The 23,889-nt window shown below is 18.7% G+C and overlaps 1 protein-coding gene across 2 annotated transcripts in view; it reads right to left on the reverse strand.

Annotated features, from left to right (window-relative positions):
• LOC412667 (proto-oncogene tyrosine-protein kinase receptor Ret) overlaps nt 1-23,889 on the reverse strand; it is a 188,741-nt gene that overhangs the window by 113,797 nt on the left and 51,055 nt on the right. The window lies entirely within an intron of this gene.

Genomic DNA, 23,889 nt, shown 5'->3' on the forward strand with positions numbered 1-23,889 from the left:
GAAAAGAAGGAAAAAAATTCTTTATTGAGGAACTTTTCTTGATAATTCTCCTTGAAATCATTAGAAAATGGTGGAATTTATAGATTTATAAAGTGTGGAAAAAAATATATAATGAATAATACCATTAGAAAGAAAATCGAAAAAAAGAGAAAATAAAAGTGATAAAAATAGAATTGAAGAAAAAAAGAAAACATTAGATGTTATCTAAAAATGATTGAGAAATAATGATAATTAATTTGGTATTGTAGATCTTGATATAAAAATAATAATAAAAAATAATATAATAGAAATTATTTGAAAATTGATTGTGAATATTATTATTTATATTATGCAATCATTTTATGATTCAAATAGATAAATACTAAAAATTTGATTTTTATATTTTATATAAAATTTTTTCAATTCAATTATATATATTAATAGAATATTATAATTTGTTATAATATAAATATTTAAAAAAATTGATATGAAGAGAAGAAATTTTATATTTTTTATTGATGAATTTAAAATTTTTGGATTTTTATTTTAATGTAAATATATATGATTTTTATATTAGATAGAATTAAACAATTCTAGTAACTTTAGATATTATATGTACTAAGTTTTAAAATAATTAAAATAATATTTATATAAAAATTCATATAAATAAAAATCTCTAAATTAATATTTAAGAAATATTAATTGTTATAATCAAATAAGATTATTGTTATCAATAACTCTATATATAATGTGTACAATTTAAAATAATCATAAATATTTATATAAAAATATATATATTAATTCATATAAAAATATCTACAAACATCTATTCAATTAACATTCAAGAAGGCTAGAATAAAAAAAATTCTCTGAAAATAAATGCATATATTGCTGATCAATTAACAAGCTGATCATTTAATATTTTGAATAAAGTAGTATAAAATGTACTTAAAACAATAATTGATCAATGTGAGATTTGACTTTACCATAAATTGGTAAAGAATAATTCTTGGTCAAACATAAATTAGTTATTGTAACAAATGTATATCAATTCAATTCGAATAATTTCATTTATTCAATAAAATGTGTAATAATTCAAAACATGATTAGTAGAAAATGAAAATTTTCATTAAAAATATGGAAAATAATTCTTACTTCTCTATTTTATCCATAAAATATAATATATATACAATAATATAGTGGAGTATAATGTAAAAATGTAAAAGTTATAGTAATAAAATTTAGAAGCAAGTATTACGGCCCTTTAATTTACTTAGAATCTCTCGATAAGATAATACATACGACACCATTACCACATATTACCCCACTCTGAAAATGTATAAAAGACAAGATTTAGAAAATAAACGTTCAATTGTGATTCAACTTTCAATTTGTATTGAAGTATTTTCTCTTAACTTTATTTCAATATTTAATTGAATTCTCTCAATTGATATAAGGAACTAAAGAATCTTATAAAAATCGTATAAAAACACAGTTCAATAATTTATTTGTTTTGTTATTTCATTGTGATACAAGTATTATCAATTTCATCTGCATTTCTCAGATTTAAATGTTTATTTTTCAAGGTATTTATTTTAAATTCTTTGTTCTTTGTTCTATTTAATTTATAATTAATAAAAAAATATTTTTTATTTTTTATTCAATTAAGTTTATTTAGTAATATTGCAATTTTAATTTTATCATTAATTAATTTTTAATTTTTGTTTATTTTTAATTATTTTTATATAATAATCAATTAATTATTTTCTTTAATAATTCATTTTCATTATAATTTTCGTTAATATTTTAGAAAAACCAAAAGAAAGAAATATATCTTTTTTCTTTTAATAAAATCAATATCATTATTTTTTATTTTATAATTGATACTGTAGATTTTAGATACTGAAATTTATAAAAAAAAAATATAGCACTACATGATTGAACATAAAAAAAATAAAATTGCAGATGGAGAATTAATATCAAGTAAATTAATATCAATCAAACTCATAACTCGAAATTTCAATTGTTATATTGTCATATTATATATACAATTGTCATATTATTTCATTAGTTTTTATAAAAGAAAATCTTTTTAAATAAATATTTAATTAAAGAATATATTTTTGTTTTATAATTGTTTCTTGAATATTTTATATTAAAAAATTTGTCTAATTATATTAAATTATTATTATTTTTTTTCTTTTATATTTTTCTCGTCATCAATATTTTCTTCATGCCTATTCTAAAAATTTAAATGAAATTATTATGAATAAATAAATTCATTTATTATTTTCATCACAATATTGCATGTTTTTATCTTTATAATTTCATAAAAAGAAATGAAAATCGAATATTCATTTTCAAAGATAATATTTTGTTGAACTCTTTTTTTATGGCATCAATATATATTAAAATACATAACATTTTGTATTAATAAATAAACTTAACAATAGGCATAGAAAAAAGTATCGAGAAATAATACATTGTATATATATACTTATTTGTAAATTTTTATTTTTTTCTCTAGTATATAATTGCTTTATATTAATTTAAAAAAATTATATTTATTTATAAATTTTTAATAATATATAATAATTTTTAATATGTTATTTTGAATATAGATTAATTTATTAGATTAGATTATAAAATATAAATTTTATTTATCTTCTAGCTTATTTTATTTATATTTTATCTTTTATTGTTATCTACTATTCATTTTTCATAAATAATGAAATTGTTCATATATCATCTTTTTTTCAAAATTATAATTATATGAATATAATTTTATATTTATATAATTAATATAATATAATTATATTAAGTATTAAATATTTCTATATTATAAATTTTTAATATATCAAAATACTTATATCGATAGAATAAGATTAAATTGTAAGTTTATATAAGCTTTTTCAAGAAATTAATATATTAATATTATAAATATAATATTATAATCGTGTATACGATATCGTGTATCAATCATTAATCGACAAATATCAGTTGTTCTCCTTTGTTTAATTTGATCGTTGATGAATCATTTATTCATAATATCACTCCAAGTAATTTAATTCAATTTTAGTGCTCGATTTTTGAACTATATTAATAAATATCAAACTAAGCAATTTATATATTAATAGATTTTGCAATAGATTCTTGACAGCTTTTCTGATTTTTAAAATCTCATATTTGTTAAGTTGAACTTCATAAAATTTACATTTTGAAAAATAAATTATACTTTAACTATAGAAAACTATAGAAATTTTCCAATAAATTCTTGTTTAAATTTATTACAAACTCTAAGAATTGTTTGTATATTTTTTTCTTTTAGTTATAATTTTATAGTTTAAAATTTATATTTTGAAGAAAAGAAAATTTTGATAATTTAATTTAATTTCTATTATATATAAAATGACAAAAATTAGTTTTCTAATTGGCTCTTTTTGTACTACTTTTTAATAAAATTATTTAATTTTTCTTTCTTTATAATTTTACAATTTAAATTGTACAGTTTGAAATATAGGATTTTTGAAATTTTTATTTAAATTTCTTTTAGACTTTCAATTATTGATTTTTCTTGCATTTTAATTTTTTAATTTTAATGACGAAATTATTTTTTCAAGAAGATTTTTTGATCAATTTTATTATTTTGTCAAATTTATGTAAAAAATTATAGCTGAATAAATGTTTTTGCTACAATATTGCTACAATATTGCTGTAACATAAAAATGATTTAAAAAATCAAAAATGGTTTAGAAAAATTATAATCTAAATAATTGATTAAAGAAGATTAAAATAAAATTATAATTTAATAATTATTGACATTATTTTGTTAAACAAACATTCAAATTGCAAAAACAATTATTTATTAAATCAAAAACTTCGCAAATCCGCAAATATTTTTACAGAAATATCCTTCAAAATAACATTCAAATTACTATAATAAAATAATATTTTTCAAAACAATATTTAATCAGCTAATTATAATAATAATTATTATGTAATTTTTAAAGGAGATTGTAATCAAAACAAAATAATAACAATCATAATTCTTCAATCAATGACACAGGATCAATATCAATATATATCAAGATGTTTTTAATCGAATTTTTTATACATTTATATGTTTGATTGCATAATTTTTGACAAATTACTAAAAATTGACAAGAAATAGTCATATACATCCATATAAAATTAGATTCAACATATAATTAGAACATTATGCTATTTCCATTTCTAGAATAAAAACCATTTTGCCAGAAAATAATCTTTCTATGTTATTATTATGCAATTTTCTTATATGTATGAATAAAAATTTTAATATCAAAATTATATAATAAATCTATATTAATATAGATGAAATAGGAATATGTATCTAACTCAATTTTCATCTCTGAAGAGTTAATGCAATGCACAAAATATCATGAGACTACAGAATAGAATACATTGAAACTATGTCATATCATAATTTTTTTAAACTTATACAATGCATATATAAAAATATATATATGTATTTAATTTAATTGTGATAAATTTTTTTTTTAATCAAAACAAAGGAATTGAGGAATTTATAATTTTTATAGATTTTGATAATTTTTAAATATATATAAAAGACAATATTTTGAATAATTTTTGAAATATTTTTCCTATCTAACTATAATTATAACTATGTTGATCAATTGTTTAAAAAATGATTGCTATTATTATATTGAAATTTAAAGATTCCATAAAATTATATATTTATTATTAAAAATTTGGGCAAATTTCCATGAATGGAACATAAGTATTTTATTATTTCATTCCAAATATCATATCAAATTATATCATTCATATATTTTTTAATTTGAAAATAATAAAATATTAACTTAAATTTTCTCTAATTTTATGTAAATTATTATATATTTTATATATTTATATATTTTAATTTGATAATTAATTCTTTTTTTAATAATTATTTTTTTCAATTTATTTAGATATATTCCTATTCTTCTTCATCCAGATAGAAATAGCTTTTTTACAGAATAAATTAAATAAAACATGTTTAATATTAATATTCCTTCTATTGTTATTTTGTAATCCTTAGATTTAGGAGAATACTAACTAGAACGAAGTTAAGAATGTATAACTTATAATATTATTCTTAGATGATGAAAATGATACAAGAAATAATAATATAATATACAATAAATATACGATAAAATTATACAGAGAGAGAATGTAACAGAAAAAAAAATCAAGTAGAAGAATCAGCAATTTCTTCAGAGATATAAAAAAATTAGAATTATGAATTACAATATATATAAATTATGAATTACAATGATATTTTTAAACAATATAACAATATAAATTTTAATTTATTTCAGTATTCCAATTATATTTCAATATTTTAATATTTCAAGAAATATTTCAAAATTTCAAAATAATAAGAAATAGAATAGATTTTTATGAAGTCCTCTAGAAGTTACATTTAAAAAAAAAAAAAAAAGAAGATATATCTATAACTATATAATTAATATTTTCAGAATATATTACAAAAGTTTTAAACAAATATAAAATTCTATTTGGTATATATGATATATAGTAACAAGAAAAAAGGAAAAATCTATAATCACGATTACAATAATCAATAGTTTTAATTATTTCCATATTAGAATTTATCTATAATTTTTAAATTATGCACTACTTCCATTTATATATTTAATATATTCAATGTTATCATATATTTATTATATATTATATATAATGAATATAATTATTATATTTTATTTTACACAAGTATGTATTATGTGTATTGTAAACTGTTGCAACACATAAATGGCAATTTTATAAAACAAAAACTCTAGAAAATTGAAAATATATATATATTTTGATATGTATGATGAAAATATTTATTCATTGGAAGAAATTTCTATTAAAAAAAATATAAAGACTTGAATAAATGAAATAAAAAGTAAAAAATATGTTATAAAAAATATAGGTATATATAATAATATATTATTAATATACATATTTAATTCTAATTTTATAAAAATATGTAAAAATTTTATTAAAAATAATATTGCAGCTATATTTAAAAATATATATTTTGTAAATTTGATATTTGTTTGATTGCTTTCATTTACAAATGGCATTAAAATAAAAAATAAAAATAGATTAAAACCAAATATGATATAGTTTTTAATGAAAATTATATTAAATTGAAAATTGAAAAACAAAAACAATAAATATGAAATCATAGATATAATGCAATTATTTAATTCAAAAATATATATTTAGGAAACCATTTTTCAAGATAGCTAGCATTCCATTATAAAATAATATAGACAATAGTAAAAGTAAATAAAGTGATTATAATAAAATATAAATTAATATTATATTACATGATATAATATAACATTAATATAATATAATTTATATACTATTCTCTATTCATTTTATTCTGTTTTATATATTTATAAATTGTTTATTTGTATTACATGCATTATACTTTTAATTATATTTTTTACCTTTGCATATATATACATATATATTTAATTTTAGATTTTTAATATTATATTTATATTTAAGTTTAAATTAAATTAATATATGTACTTATATATTTTTTATAAATACTTACGTATCTTTAGTCTTTTATGTTTGAATTGTTTTTTATTATAAATAAAAAATTTCTCGTATAATATTATTGATTATTAATTACATAATTATTGTTTCTTCTCTTACATATCATCAATATTATTATATATATATATATATATATATATATATATATATATATATATATTTGATTTGATTTCATTCATTTACAAGAAAAATTTCAGATTTCATTTAATTTTTCTACACTTTCTACTTGTGTAAAATACTAAAATCACGTGCTAGCTAGATTAGCTACTATCGATATTTTAAAAACATTTCCTGTCTATATATCGATATCTTTAATCATAGAGACTTGAAAATCGATATATTGAAATGATCGATATTTAAAAGTTTGAACATTTTATTAACATTGATATCAAAAAAATCTTTTCCATTCATTGTTTATTCAAGAGATAATTGTATTAGTACACAGTTTAAAACTTATTCTCGTATAAAAGTAATGCAATATCAAATTTCTTATTTTTGCTATTAACAAAGATTTACAATATATGACAATGTATCAGCAATATAAATATAAATCGCAAAAATATAGCAAAAATAACATAATCCAAAAAGTTACTGTAAAATTAAAAAATAAGAGTCAATCAAGAAACAATAGATAATTTAATACTTGAATGATATATATGTATATATGTATAAAAAATCTTTTGCAACAATAGAAAAATCAGAATTTAAAGAATTAATAATACAATAATACAATAATAATACATAATAAATTAAAGTCAAGAATAAATCGTTTATATCACAAAAATTTGGTTACAAAATATTACAAAATTCTATAAAAATTTATTACAAAATATATATATGAAATATGATATGCATAAAGATATAATACGAAATATAAAAGAAATTCTAAAAAATATACAATATGTTTCTGTATATAAGTGCTAACATATGATCTAGTTTTACAGAAGTTTCTTTGAAATGATTATCTATTGAAAAAATTTAAAATTTAAAAAACAATTCCTATCAAACTATACTTTGTTTAAGAATAATTTACATACATATATTCGAATAGTAACATTAATTATGAATATAAACATTTAACTTAATTAACTTAAATATATTATTATATAGATAATAGAAGCAATTTCGTTAATATCTTCAAAAACTTTAATTATGATATAAACAAATTTTTATTGAAAAATAATCAGAATGTAATAAAACATGTTTAATCATATTTAATCATTTAATCCTTTTGAAATTACTAAGATAATACATTTAAGCATAAATTTTTTTATATATATCATAATATATATCTTCTTTGTTGTTTATGATTATGATTAATTTGAAGCGTACTTCAAGTTGATGTAACATTTATAATTTAACCTTAAAATGTAAACAGATTTATAATGTATTACATAAAACTATACAAAATTTTCAATATTAATATAGTCTTATTGATATGATTAATATTATATAAGTTGCCGTATATTTTCTATATATGTGCTACATGTTATTTATAATTATTTTATTTTTATTTTTATTTTATAAATTATAGATTAAGATATTTATTATGCGAATTTCACAAGAAATGACAAGATCCTTAAGATAATCAAAAATATCGATTTAATAAATTATTTTTGAAATAAAGAAATAATTAAATATACATTCTCTAAATAATTATAAATACCGCGTACGAATAAATATTATAAATAATTGTAAAATAAAATAGAATTATAAAGTTATATAAAATAAAATAAAATTATAAAAATTATAAATAAAATTATAAAAAAATATAATTTTCACGTTACAACATAACAACATATATATGTTCTATACAATAATATGTTATTCAAATATTTCAATGAATAAACTTTTTTTTTAATTATATTTTTATTTAATTTTCCATACTAAAAATTATTAGAATATGTATAATCCCATTATAAGATTAAGATATTAATTAAGATTGATGAGATTATATATTCTATTAAAAATTAGAATATTATTATATTATTATTATATGGCATATTCAAAAATGCTTATTTTTTATAACTATTAAATATGTTGAAATATATTGAAATTATTATATTATTGCATATACCGATAAAAAAAAAATCTGTTTCGAAATGATTAAATCTTATACTAAATTATTCAATTTTTGAGTAATTAGAATTTGCCCATTTTTAATAAAATTTTTCGAACTAATGTCATATATTATTTATTATATATAATATATAAAAATATATTGATTTAAATTATGAATATAAATTTTATAGTACTTATAAATGGTATATCTGTTTCGTCTTCCAGAATAAGACTTATACTAGATAATATGTTCGAATATATAATTTTTTTGTTATATTCAATGATATTGATTAAATAAAAACAGTCAATTGAATAATCGGATGAGTTTTTTCATATCATTGATATGATAAATGATTTTTTTATTTTTTTTTTAATGTTAATAATATATTTAATGTTAATAACATATTTAATATTAATAACATATTAACATATAACAATTTAAATTTTAATTTATACATATAAATTATTATTAAATTTAATTACAACAATATAACAATTTTTATTAATAAAATTATTGCATGAATATAAAGATTAACTCATTGTTTTCTTTTTTACATTATTCCTTTTTTTGAAAATGTTATTCATTCGATTTATTTATATAACTTATTTTGTTTTCTAGAATCAATTTAACTGATAAATAATACGTCAATCATGAATCGACTTTTGTTATCAATACATGGAAAATATATTTGACAAAAGTTTGAATGTTCTGATATAAGTTTTCCTGATTTTCGATATATTTTGAACGAAATATTTTTATATTTTTGTTTTTATAGACTCTTTCAAAACTATATATAGAGTTGTTAAAATCACTATCATTCAAATTAACACGTTCATTCAAATCGATTTTGAATATTTTGTAGCATATATGAATGCAATATATAATATAATAGTATAATAATAATTGATGCTCAAATGATAATATTCAAGAATAAGATTGTTTAACTATTTATTTAAAAAAAATTGAAATTGATATAATTATTTAATTTTAATAATTAATTTTTAATTTTTAATATTTAAACTTTTAATATTTAAATACTTTGTTCTCCCTTCAGTTAGTTATCCCCAACAAAAATGAAATTAAGCAATCGTAAGAAAGAATCAATTACTACATTAAAAAATTTTTAAAAATTTTTAAAAACCTCGAAATGTATAGAAGTCATGTATCTGATGCTTTGAAATCATTTCTTTGATTACAAAATATTTGGCAAAAATTTGGTTTTTTATGAATTATTATTATTTATAATTTTTTGAAGAATGTAAAAAAATCGTAATTATCTCGAATAAATTGCAAAAATCAGAAGATTATTAAGAATTCAAATTTGAATTATTGTAATTGCATCATAAATTAGTCGTGGCTAGTCTTAATGGAAACAAAACATTCGTTTGCTAAAATATTTAATGACATTATAATGTAACTGTATGTTAAAATGTTAGAACATTCACTCAGATTGAATCATTGATATTTTCACTTTTGATTTTTCCGATTCTTTTAGATATTTTACATTTATTATTCATTCATATATTTCAAAATTGAAGTCTTATATCTGTATTATAAATTTTTTTTAATTCTGATAAATTTTATATATGCAAAAGATCTTGCAATATTTTGTAAATTATCATTATTTTAAAACATAGATACCTTCTGAATTATTATGTTGTAAGATATAATTTTGTTAAATCCAACATTTATTTATCTTGAATTCCAATAGATTTATCTAATTTTTTACTTTCAAAACTTATAATATTAAATTGATTTTATGAATAATAGATCTCTTGTCACAAGCTTTTTCTTTTGCAATTACATATATCTGTAATAAATATAATTTAAATAAATATAAATTTATTTATATTTTGCATTTATTCCATCTTTAATATTTATAATCTACCTATATTTAAGTTATAGTTGTATTTAACCTTTTCAAAATTTTATAATGATAAAGATCAAAGAATTTTTTTTGCTTTTCCAAAGTTCAATCGAAAAATTGAGCATTTTAAATATAATTTTCATATATATTCAGAACAATGAAAAAAATCTGTATGTAAATTGTAAGACAATAATTGTATAATTATTTTATAGAAATCCTAGATTGAAATGTTTTAAATATGATATAATACATAGTATATGATATAATATAAGTATGATATAAATATATAAATAAATTTTTATAAATTAGTATAAATAAGAATATGATATCATATTACAAATAAAATATAATTGTATTATTCACGGAATTATATGAGTAAAAATTTCAAACAAAATTAACAAAAATTTACTAAAATCTATATATAATAAATTTAAAACTATAAAGTAAAATAAATTAAAGAAAATCCTTTAAAACTTATTAATTTTAAATTGATTTATTATTTATATTTTTATATTTTTTATTGTTTCTTTAAATATTAAACAGATTAATGATTTATATTCTGAAATTCTTTGACAATATAAATATTATGTTTATATATATATTAAAATACATAATATATATTTAAATATCATTTGCAAATTAAGTTACAAAATTTTTATTATTATTTTATAAAAATTTATATTTTTTGTTTATATATTCTTGTTTATTTTATATTGTTTTATTAATTTAATTTTATTTATTTGTATATTTATTTATATTATAAACATAAATATAGTACGTTACTTGTGAAAATATATTTTTATTTCTTGTATTTATATCTTTTTTTAAGAATTAGTAGACAAATAATATAATATATATAATAAACAATTGTTTATTATATATTCATTGTGATTGATTATAGATAACAGAATAATAAGTAATCATTTTTTATATATAGTTATCAATATTTTATAGCTATTACTATTTTATTTTATTATTTTATTTTTTAAAAAGCGTTAAGAGTTTATTATATAATAATAAAATAAAATTTTAAAATTTATATAAAATAAAAAAAAATGATTTTCTCGATTATATGTTTATATTATTACATGTATATATATATTTATATATACATGTATATATAATATGTATAAAATATATATTGATAATTGGTTTTAAATATCTAAAGAAAAAATATCTTGAAAATAAATTTTAAATTAAAAAATAATTCGACATAAACAATATAAGTTAAGCAATATCTCTTTAATTATAATAATATCTAATTAACATCTTTTTCTTCAGTATCTCTTGAAATTTGTCGATTTTAAAATTTATTGAATTGAGTTAATATCTGAACATATATAAAAAGACATAGTACAGCATCATATGATAAACAATTTCAGAAAGAAAAATATTTTAAAAAATCTTAATTGTATAAAAATTTGATATTGACAATTTTATATTCAGAGAAGTTATGAGAAGTATCTAAAAATTTTGTAAATGCGAGAATATCTATTATTTGTTCAACGAATTACCAACTGAAAACATATAAAACATATAAACATATAAACAAAACAGAGATATATTCATAGTTATGACAATGAAAAATTTTTATTCTTTTTTCTTTTTAGTTTTAAAAAAAAAATAAACAAATAAAAATAAAGAAAAATAAAAAAAATGGAAATAAATCGAAAAAGAAAGTGAAAATAATGAAGAATTTATAACTAAATCTGATTATATCGTTAAATGTGTAACTTCAGTTTAAAAATCGATTTTTTTTTCAGTTTAGAAATCGATTTTATTGTGCTTGTATCATATAGGGAAACTATATGATAAGTTATGTAAATATAATTATTGCGCTCCTTACAGATGAGCGTTTTATATACGTGAAGTTGGTGATTTAGCGAGACTTGTTACAGAAAATCAGTTAATTTCCATCTTGTTCTTTAGTCTACTTTTGATTTAACAGAAGATGTATTGTTTTCTATATGTGTGTTTCGCGTCCGAATCGGTAAAATTCTTGACAAAATTGTGAAAACATGTTGAAAAATATTTTATTTAAATTAATAAAGATTTTATAAACTGATAACACGTGATCTATTAAAATAAAGAGCCAACTTAACCTTTACATACGCCACGTGTTAATGCGTTAATGAAGAACGATCAAAGATTTCAAAAACTATAATAATCTTAATTTTTAAGAATTGGAATAATTAAAACTATTATGCTAAAAAATTAATAAAATAATTCTTCATACGAAATATTTAAGAAAATTAATATGGAACGTTATTAATAGCATGGAATTGCTGTTTTTGGATGCATAAATTATAGCTATGTGTAAATATATAGTGCAAGTAAGTAACAATTCATGTGTTTAACATTAATTTTTTTCTAATTTTCTAATTTTTTCTTAATTTAAAAAAAAAGAAATAAAAATTTTTAAATGTTTATATACATAATATAAAATAAAAATAACTGAAATTCTTCAATTTAATAGTATAAAATTGATTAGATAATTTCGATAAAATTTATTTTTTCTCTTTTAAATAAATAATAGTTTTTTATATTATTTATATTATTATGTAAACAATAGCGTAATTCAATTCAAAATTTTAAATTGTCATTTAATAATACTACGAAAAATGGTAAATAATAAAAAAATAGAATAGTTTTCAGGTATAAAGAAATAAGTAAAGAAATCATTAATAAATAAACAAAAAAAAAATTTATTCTGGAAAATTCGTCGTGAAATCGTTTCTTTTTCTTCTTTCAATACGTAGTATGAACAATTGCAATCTGACAACTATTCAGTGAATTTTTTAACTAAACGTATATTTTTTTTATAGGTTACGTTATGATGATTCAGTATAAATAAATAAAAATAGTATTTTTTTATTTATTAAAATTATTGTTTTTATAATCTATTTTCTCAAAATTATTTAAACTTTTTTATAAACAATTTTTTTGAGTATTAAAATCATAAAATGAATAAAGTTAATATTTTTTTTAAAAAATAATTTTTTACCTTTAACAATAAAGAATAAATATAGAAATAAAAACAAAAATAGATTGATTCCTTAAAAATTATACAAATACAAAATATATAAAATAAATATTCTCGATTATTTAAAAGAAGAGAAATAAATGAATGATTTGAACAATAGATTTTTTTTACTTTTTAAGAAACTTAATATAGCTTAGACAAAAATTGCTAACAAAAAATTTCAGAACGTATTCAGAAAATAAAAAAAATATAAAAATTCTATTTCTTATAAGAATATTCATCTCAATTTTTTAATAAAAAATTCAGCTAGGAGTAAAATTATAAAATAATTAAATAATTAGATAAAACATTGAAAAAAAATTATAATAATCAAATTCATAAAAAATCGATACATACTTTAAAAAATTATAAATCGTATAAAAAATTTTGTGATAAATTTGAATTATTTTGCAATGAGACTTTTGATTCATCAAATCTGGGAATTTTTAGAGATTTAATTAATATTTTGAATATTTAATTATATGTACAATTGATGGAATTTGAAATACTTCAACTTTATTGCGATAAAAAATTTTGTAAAAGTGGTGATCACTGATAGTTTACTTTATCACTAATAATTTTTAAAAATATTGTGATGTTTTAAAATACTTATTTCTATATATATATAATGAGTATTCTCCTTTTGTTTTCGAGATATTTGCAAAAAAACTCATAAATATCTCTATAATGTATCCGATATTGCAGGTTTAAGTTGAACAGGAAAAATTCAAATTTGGACAGTTATCAGAGATATACGAATACATCAGATAACTTGTATTGAATAATTGTATTATTGTATTATACAATTGTAAATATTGTATTGAATAATTTGATATATTCGGTTCATATTGATAAAAATCGAACGGATTCAGAGGTGAGTTTTTTTGAAAATTTGAAATAATTTAGAACTAATAAAAAATTGAAATTAGAGTGTCCCATAAGTTTTTTTCTTTTTTTTTTTTGATACGAAATAAATACATATATTTGTTATTTAGGGTTAATTTATTATGTTATATGAACCATTATGTTATATTATATGAACCATTCTGCTATATCATCTTCTTCCATTTCTCATTATTTCTTCTTTTCAAAATTATTAGAGTTTATTTGCAAAATATTCCTCGAGATGCATTTTTATTTCGCTTACGGATTGGAACCGTTTATCATGGAGAGAATTTTTTAATAACAAAAACAAGTAATAGTTGGATAAAGCAAGATCTGAAGAATACAGAAGATGCAATAGAACATTCCAATCAAACTAACAGCTTTTCTCTTACAATCAATGCAACATATGATTTTGCATTGTCGTGATGGCCTCGTTGATTTGCCGATTGATTCGTTTTTTTGCTGGCGTTTTTTAATTTATCAAATTGATTGCAATATTTTACAGAATTGATGGTTTCACCTTGAGAAAAAAATTCATAAATTACATCTTTCCAATCCCATCAAATGGACAAAAGAATTTTCTTCAGGTGAAGTCCAGACTTTGCGACAGTTGAAGCTTTATTGTCCTTAAATCAAGTGCGTTTTGTACATTTTGATATAAAATCCAAGTGACAAATCTCTTTAAGAAAAAAATCTTTTTCATATCACTGGAGAAACAAATCATACGTAGAAACGCGATTCATAAGGCCGATCTCTGTCACTAGCTGTGCAATCCAAATTTTATATCGATTGATATATTCTATCTTAATCAGATGATTATGTACTATTGTTTTGGGAAGTTAGTGGCATTCACTATCTCGCGCATACTATATTGCGGATTTTTAATGAATATTTTTAATGGCCTTAATAAGGTCTATATCCTACCGCTGCTGCGGCCTTTATTTTTCAAGTCAAAATTGCCAATTCTAAATCTCTTAAACCAATTGCAGATGACCGTAATAGTTGTAGTACCACTCGTAAACAGTACAAATCTCGTCTGCAGTATCATTTGCACTATCATCTTTTTTAAAGTAATAAAACATAACGTGCTGCAAATACTTTTTTTGGCTATTCATAATGAACGGTATAGAAAAAAATTTTAAAGGAGACTATGTCACCAAAAAAGACTTTACTTTAAAAGAGTATTTTAAAAGTATTTTAAAAGAGTTTTTGAACAACTGAAATTGATGCCATAAATAGCTAATAGATAAGCCTGCATGTTCATATAAAAATAATCAATTAAAATCATTCTTATAGAAAGAAACTTATGGAACATCCTAATATATTCATAAGGAAATACTATCTGAAAATATTATTTTATTTAATGCTTATATTGAATATTATTAGAAAATATTATACAAAAAATAATATTTGATTTAATATTTGATTCATAAACAAATATTATTTATCCTATAAAAATAATATATAAAATAATATATAAAATAAAATATAGAAGATAATTAAAGTAATTTTCATTCCTAAAAAACTTAAAAATAGCAAATGGCACAATATATAAATGGATTTTACGAAAAGTGAAGTATTGGAATACTATCAGATTCATTAAAAAAAAGCTTTTGAATTGAATACAAAATTAGATGATAATAAAAATTATAAAACATTTACTCATGAATTGATTTAAATAATTGTAATGTAGATATATAGATATTATAAATATTAATGTAGATATAGATATTATAGGAGAAAAATTATTAGCTGATAGTTCTATACTTAAAGATTTTGTTCAAGTTTTTACTAATTTCTTTATTAATTAAGAAAAAAATTGATTTAAATTATATATATATATATAATATAAAAATTAAGAAAAATTACAATTATACCGTGAAAGACTTCTCGGAATCACAAAATTCTTTTAACAATTAATGAAAAAACAAAAAAACTAAGATGTTTAAAAAATGTAAATTTAAAAAATTTATCATTTATTTATTACAAAAAATTCATATGCATATTATTACATTTAAAAATTGATTTGAAAATATATTATTGCATTGTGTTAAAATTTATCAGAAAAAAAGCAATTGTGCAGATTCAATTCTTTTATTATTAAATAGGAAATATCAGCATTTCATTCCTTTTGTAAAAGATTTGCAATTTGAATACGATTTCATAGAGATTCATTTTTATTCTTTAATACAACTGCTGCAACCAATGTTGTACTATATTATTATAAAAACACTACTTTTTTCTTTTTTATTTTTTTTCAATATATTTATTATTTACCAGAAAAACGGTGATAAGTAATAGCACGAATATCCTGTATAATCTAGAAAATTTGATTAAAACTCTTTTTTTATTTTGAAAACAATAATATTATATTAATAAATGCGATATAATACAATAATTTAAACAAAACAATATAATAAATCAATGATTCATTTCAATAAAAAATCTATTTTGTTCTTAAATTATGTTAAAAATAATTTATTAATATGATATATAATATAAATTTGATTACATTTTTTATTTTTATCAGCATAAGTTCTATATATTTACAATTTTAAAAAATAAATTTTACACATTCTTATATTTTAAATTTATTAAATACCATTTCGATATCTCTTCTTTTGTATATATTTAAATAATGATTTATTTATACAATACATACTGTGATATAGTTATAGTTATAAGTATAATTACAGTTATTATATTATGGTATTATCTATTATAATTACAGATTTTTTGAGAATATATGATATTAATTTTTCAATTAATCATTTTTTAAAATTAAATTAAATTTGTGTTGTCAATTCATATTCATTAATAATAAATTATATTTTTAGTTTGATTTCTATAATACTTTTTAAATATTTAGATCATCAAGCTATGCAACATTTTGCAACTCTTTCAATAAAAAAATTTTTTAACATTCTCTTTCATTCATAGTCCATACTATTCTTGAACAAAACATATCTTATTATAGATTAATTTATTTGTTGAAAATATTTTTTTTTCTTTAATATAATTTGTATACTTATATACATCGCTGGCATTGTTATATGTACTTAATCTTTTTTTTTGTCTTATTTTTTCTTTTTTTTATGTTATGCAAATATATGTAAATTCCTGTTGTTTACTCCAATAAAAATTATTTTTATTAATTGGATGTTCAATTAACTGCATGTATATAGTATGTATATTATGTATCCTACTTATCTTGTGCGCTCGAACATTATTTTTTCATGAATTGTTGCTAATAGATCTTTGAATATGATATAATTTCATAATGTAAATAAAATTCATAAATAAAATTATTTGTTTGTTTTCGCAAAGTTTTCTGTAGTTCTTGAATTATTTTCCTGTGCATGGGTATTTATTTTCTTCACAGATTAAATCTTCTTTTTGAATTCTAGTTATTGTTAAGACTGATATATTATTATGAAGATTCGCTTGTTATATGAAGAAACTGTTTCTTTTTTGTTTTTTCATCACATTTTTAAATTATCTATTGTATAATGTTTCTGAATCTGAAATACTATTTATGAATCGTTTTCTTTTTTTTTTCTTTTTTTTTTTTTTGAAATAGCAAATGTATAACAAATAGATTATGAATTTTTGTTACATAAAAAATGAAATATAAAGAAGAAATTACTAGTCATCAAAAATAAATTGGCAGAATTAAATATAACAAAAAAATCGCAAATTTCGTTTATCTTTATATTTAAAAATTCTAAATGAATATATACAAATATTATTCTTTAAACATGATATATTAATTTTTAATGATATAACACAGCAAATATATATTTCTATTCTGTCTTTTTTGGAACTATATTTTATTATTTCTCGATGGTGTATATCTATTTTTACGAAAATCCATCAATTTGAGTTAATTTATATAAATTAATTATTGCAAAATAACAAAAATGAAATAATGAATAAGAAAAAACAATATCAAGCAAATAACGACTGTTTAACAATAAATATACGATCAAATAAATTGATTACAATTGTGATATTATAACAAATAATCTCTTCAATGGTGAATTTTGCAAAGAAAAAAGTGATGTTTGTAAGTGAATCTGTCTTACTATTTTATAAAATAAATAAAAAAATCCACGTGAGAAATAATTTCAACAATGCATTTTGTAAAAAAAAAATATATAAATAAATGTTATTTAAAAGCCTAGCAAAAATTTATTTTCGTGAATGAAGATTTGAATTTTTCAAGATATTTCCAAAACCTATTCAAAAAAATATATTTTTTTATATTTACATTTTGATTATTTAACTAAAAGTATTAGGACAAATCTTCAAAAGATATGGAATTGATAAAAAGAATAATAAAAAGAATAAAAAGAATAACCAACATAAATGAAAACCAATCTGCATCGGATTCTGATATAAACGAATTATGCAAAAGCGAAGAAGAATTTAATAATATCAATGAAATTGAAGATTTTAAAATGGAAATGAAAATTATACATACTGTAAAAGAAAAAGAATGCATATTATTTCAGATACTGAAAGCAAAATTAAAATAAAAGATGTTGATCATAAAAAAAATACCATGAAAACAGAATCCCGTAAATAGCTTCTTCATATGTTTTATAATTATTTTTATAATTGTAGATTTGGCAGCTATTAATGCTTGGATATTGTACAAAGAGACCACTGAAGTAAACGTTTTCGAAAGAATTTTCTCTTTTAATTAGCAATGAATTGAGCAATGATATCATGACGAACAAAATAGCTTCAATTCATTGTCCGAGATCTAACTATATTTGTATTAAATCTAACAAATATATATACGGAAAGTGTATCTCTATCTAAGATAGAGTTTACATGTAAAAAATATATTGAAGACAACAATAAATAAAAATCTATAGATTTTAAATAAATAATTTACAAAAAAATTGCATTTTAATATACTCGTCAAAAAAACGGATTTCAGTAAAAAAAGATATATAATCAATAGTCCGTAAATCTAGTGCTAAATATCAGAAATGTTTGCGAAAAGCGCCACTACAAGAGTGTCATATTGATGCTAGATTAAAATTTGTCGAAAAATTCATTTAGAAAAGTAACATGTAGAGATATGTGATCTGAAGTGATGAAAAAAAGGTTAATCTTGATAGGTCTGAGGTTCAATTATTGGTATGATTTGAGGAAAGAAAGAAAGATCATGTCGCGGAGAACGCATGTCATGATTTGGACTGTTTCTTAAAAAAAACTTAAAATGATTTGAAATTTTAAAATGAAATGACTTTTATAAATAGTGAGAAATAGCTTTTAGAATGAAATGCCGCTGATTATCAACAGATGTTGCACAACTATTTGTTGCATTTTATTACATTAACAGAAGACGATAAAACGATTTTCCAGCAAGATAATGCTCTCATACAGCATTCTCTATAAAATAATGATTTCATGAGTTCGTGATCGAAATATTACTACTGAGTTCTGATTTGAACTATCGAAAATTTATTCTTACAAGAAAAGATTATGATCAGGAGAAGCCACAAATAGAAAGTATTGTCGAATTTAAAAAAAGAATAAAATCTGTTTGGGAAGATATTCCAAATGATATCTTAAATATTTAACTATTTAGTAGTGTTGTTACTAGTGGTTGTTACTAGTTATTGGTTATAATAAAATACGTAATAAAAAATAAAGAGAAATGAATTAAATACTAAATAAAAGATATTAAAATTAATAAGTTTATATTTCATATCATTATTATATTTATATTATAAGTTTATATTTACAGCTTAAACCACAATTTTAAGAACAAATGCTATTTTTTTCCAGATTTCTGAAGAATAAAACTTTTATTTTTTGTTTGTTCATTTTTGTTTTGTATTAGAATATAAAAATAAATGGTTTCGTCAATTTTTGTTTCAGTATTATGAAAAATATAAAAATATGGTTGAGTTTATAATTATTCATAGCATTGTATATTTCAACGGAGAAATTTATTTGTTTTTTGTGCAAACATAAAGAATATCTTGTAAAGCATTGCAAAAATATTGGCTCTACCAATTGTGAAGCAGTTCTATCAAGTCTCCTAATATTCAAGAAAGGAATACTATTTCTTCTCTTCCAAGAACTGAACCGATCGTTATACTTAATAATGACAAGGCTACAAATATTGAAAATTGTGTGAATAGAAAAGATACAAATCATATGAAACTTCTCTCAAAAATAATATTTATTAAAAATAATAAATTTACAATTCAATTGTAAATTTAGATTTATGTCAACCTATTAATGCTTTTAAATTTGGCCAATAAAAACAAATATAAAATCAATTCTTATATCCTTATTAATTAATATATATAATAATATATATAATATATATAATAATAATAATAATATAAGAAAATTAATATTAAGAAAAAATTCAGAAACTTTAGTCGAGGAAATTTAAATAATTTAAAGTTTAAATATATTAATATAATAATTTTAATTTAAAGTTGTTAGACTCCATCTCACAAAGAAATTTTAGGCAATGAGAGAATTGATAGCTTAATTAAATCATGCTGATATTGTACATATATAAAATTCCATATTTCTAATTTTTTCTTTGAGAATCTGCATCTCTTTGAAGATTTTTGAAATTTATTTAATTTTTTACCTATTTCAGTCCATAAATTTTCGATGGGATTCATCTAGACTTTGCGGTAGATTTAATGTAGAGTATATTATATACGATCCATTCTTTTAGGATCCATGCTGTAAGTTTAGGATTGTTGTCCTATTAAAAATAGAACTTTTTCAAGAATTCCAACTTATCTTTGAGATCGTTCTTTAGAATATGTAAATATTTATATTTATTGAGTATTCCGTCAATAAATACTAAATTCCCCCCATTATATATCATGCAGATGTAGAGATTAGCTGCCATGCAGTCCCATATCATTGTGTTTTATTATTGAGCGTATATTTTGGATGTCCAATTCTGTATTTGATCTTTTCCATACATAATTTCATCCATTCGAATTAAAAATATTAAACTTAGACTCATCGGAAAATATGATTTTTTCCCTAAAAAGCATTATCTTTTGTTACAAATATTTTTGCAAAAGTCAATTTCTTTTTTTTTGATTTTGCTTATTAATGTATGGCTTTCTTCTCTTCATAAAAATTATTATTTCGTAAAATTCGTTGACATAATTAAGAATGAACATTTATAATATCATATTGAAAGTGTAGATGTAGATATAGTAGACTTTTTTTTTACTTCGCAAATAATGTAAATTTATTTCTGTTTACAATTTTTACCATCTCATTACATCATTTCTCATTCTTATGCAATCGAAGGATAGTTTCTCATATTTTTGTGTTTCAGACTTTTTTGGATTTCTTTTGAATATTATACCGCATATTTTTATGTTACTATTGGAATGATAACTTGATTGAATGTAAAAATGCTCTCACTAACTACCAGTATTTACATTTCTGACTAAAATGTATAAAAACAATCAACGTATTAGCGTTCGAATACTTTTGTAACCTATTAATAATGCGTATTTATAATAAATATATTATAATTACCATATAAATTAGTGAATCATTTTCAAATTTTGTTGATTTAATCTTTTCCTCCTATTATATACTCCTCATTGTCTTAAACAAGTTTCTTTGATATGTATATTTCGTTCAAAAAATGCAAATATAAGTATTCGATTATACTTTTATTGCCCTTACATCCAGCATTTCTTATATGGACTTTATTGAGACGTTCAAAAGGAAAATGTTTGTTAATTCTATGAAGGTAATTAAGGATATAGATCAATAAAAAGGCAAGGACTTTTTCCAACATTTCTACAGTTATAATCGTTATCTTTATTATTATTATATTATTATTATTATTATATCTTTATATAGTATTATTGTTCAAAGTTATCTTGTTCATCTATTGTGTCAATAAATAAAAGCATATTTTCCCAAAAAAAATTTTATACATGTCAATATATATAAATTTTTACATTTTATGAATAATTTATTATTATTTATTTCTGATTATATAACATTTAAGTAAAAAAATTTCAAACATTCTACATTTCTGATATATACACGAAATATTACATAGAGGAATTCTTAATTATATGAATTATTATTTGAATCATAATGGATACTAAATATAATTTAGTTTATACTTTAATTTATTTTGAGTTCGCCATTGATTATTCGAGATACAAATAAAAGGACGAGTATTATATTATATCGTTTATTAAAAAACTTTTTCATCAATAATACATTCTACAAAATTTCTATAATAACACTATAATTTACGAAAAATTATTAATGTTTTTTTATAAAGTTTTTGGTATTAGTATGAAAGTTTTTTGGTATTAGTATGAAAATCTCACACATATTGCAATGTCCTTATTATAGAACGACTTTTTGAAAAAATAAATGATTTTGATATGAATGATTTGGCATAGAATAATTCATAAATTTTTTCACTAAAATGAACCGACAGTTAAAAAAATTTTTAAAATTATAAAAATATCGATTATATATTAATTTTAAGAAAAGTTCATTCCATAAATTATTAAAAAAAGCAATTCAATTTTTAAATGATATGAAAGAAATTGTGAAAAACCTGAAAAATGATATATTATATTAATTGAAACAATTAAATATCATATAATCTATTAATGAAATTTGAATCAATACAGAATACATAAAAAATGTAAGAGGATTTGATTATAACATCAACTCGAATTGTATATTCTAATGATCTATTAATTGGTTTAAAAAACTCTTTTAGAAAAAGGAAATATAATTTTGATAATTGATATATTAATGGTATCAATTGTTTTGAGAAAAATGTACTATGGAATTAAAAAAAAAAATGAAGAATTCAATGATTGCAATACAATAATACTCTATATCATTGCCATAAAATTAAAAAAATTTCCAACAATAATTGGAAAAAAGAAGATTCAATATTTGCTACAAATAAAGAAAATAATAGATAATATGATGAAGATCGAATTGTTATATAATATTAAACAGCAAAAAAATAAATGGTATTAAAATAGTGAAAAGAAAAAAATTTAATTAAAAAATAATATAATTAAAATTTTTATTGCGAATTAAATTCAATAGAACTGATATGGGTTCAAGTAAAAATTGCAAGCAAAAATATTATTTTTAAATTTTCTGATATAAAATTTTTTTCAAAACAGTGAATACAATCACAATAAAAAATTAAAAAAAATAAAATATATTGTTATAAATTTTGAAGACAAAATTTCAACAGTTAGATGGGATAATTAAGTCAAAATCATTTATTACAAATTTAATTATGATTTCGATGACATTTCGGAATCAAATTCAAAATAAAAAAATATTAATTGCATAAAATAATATTATAGCATTTTTTTTTGTATTATATTTTTATTTATCTCTATTATTTTTATTTAAATATATTAATATTGACAATAGGTA

The sequence above is a fragment of the Apis mellifera genome, linkage group LG3 (assembly GCF_003254395.2).
Source record: "Apis mellifera strain DH4 linkage group LG3, Amel_HAv3.1, whole genome shotgun sequence".
NCBI classification, from domain to species: Eukaryota; Metazoa; Arthropoda; class Insecta; order Hymenoptera; family Apidae; genus Apis; species Apis mellifera.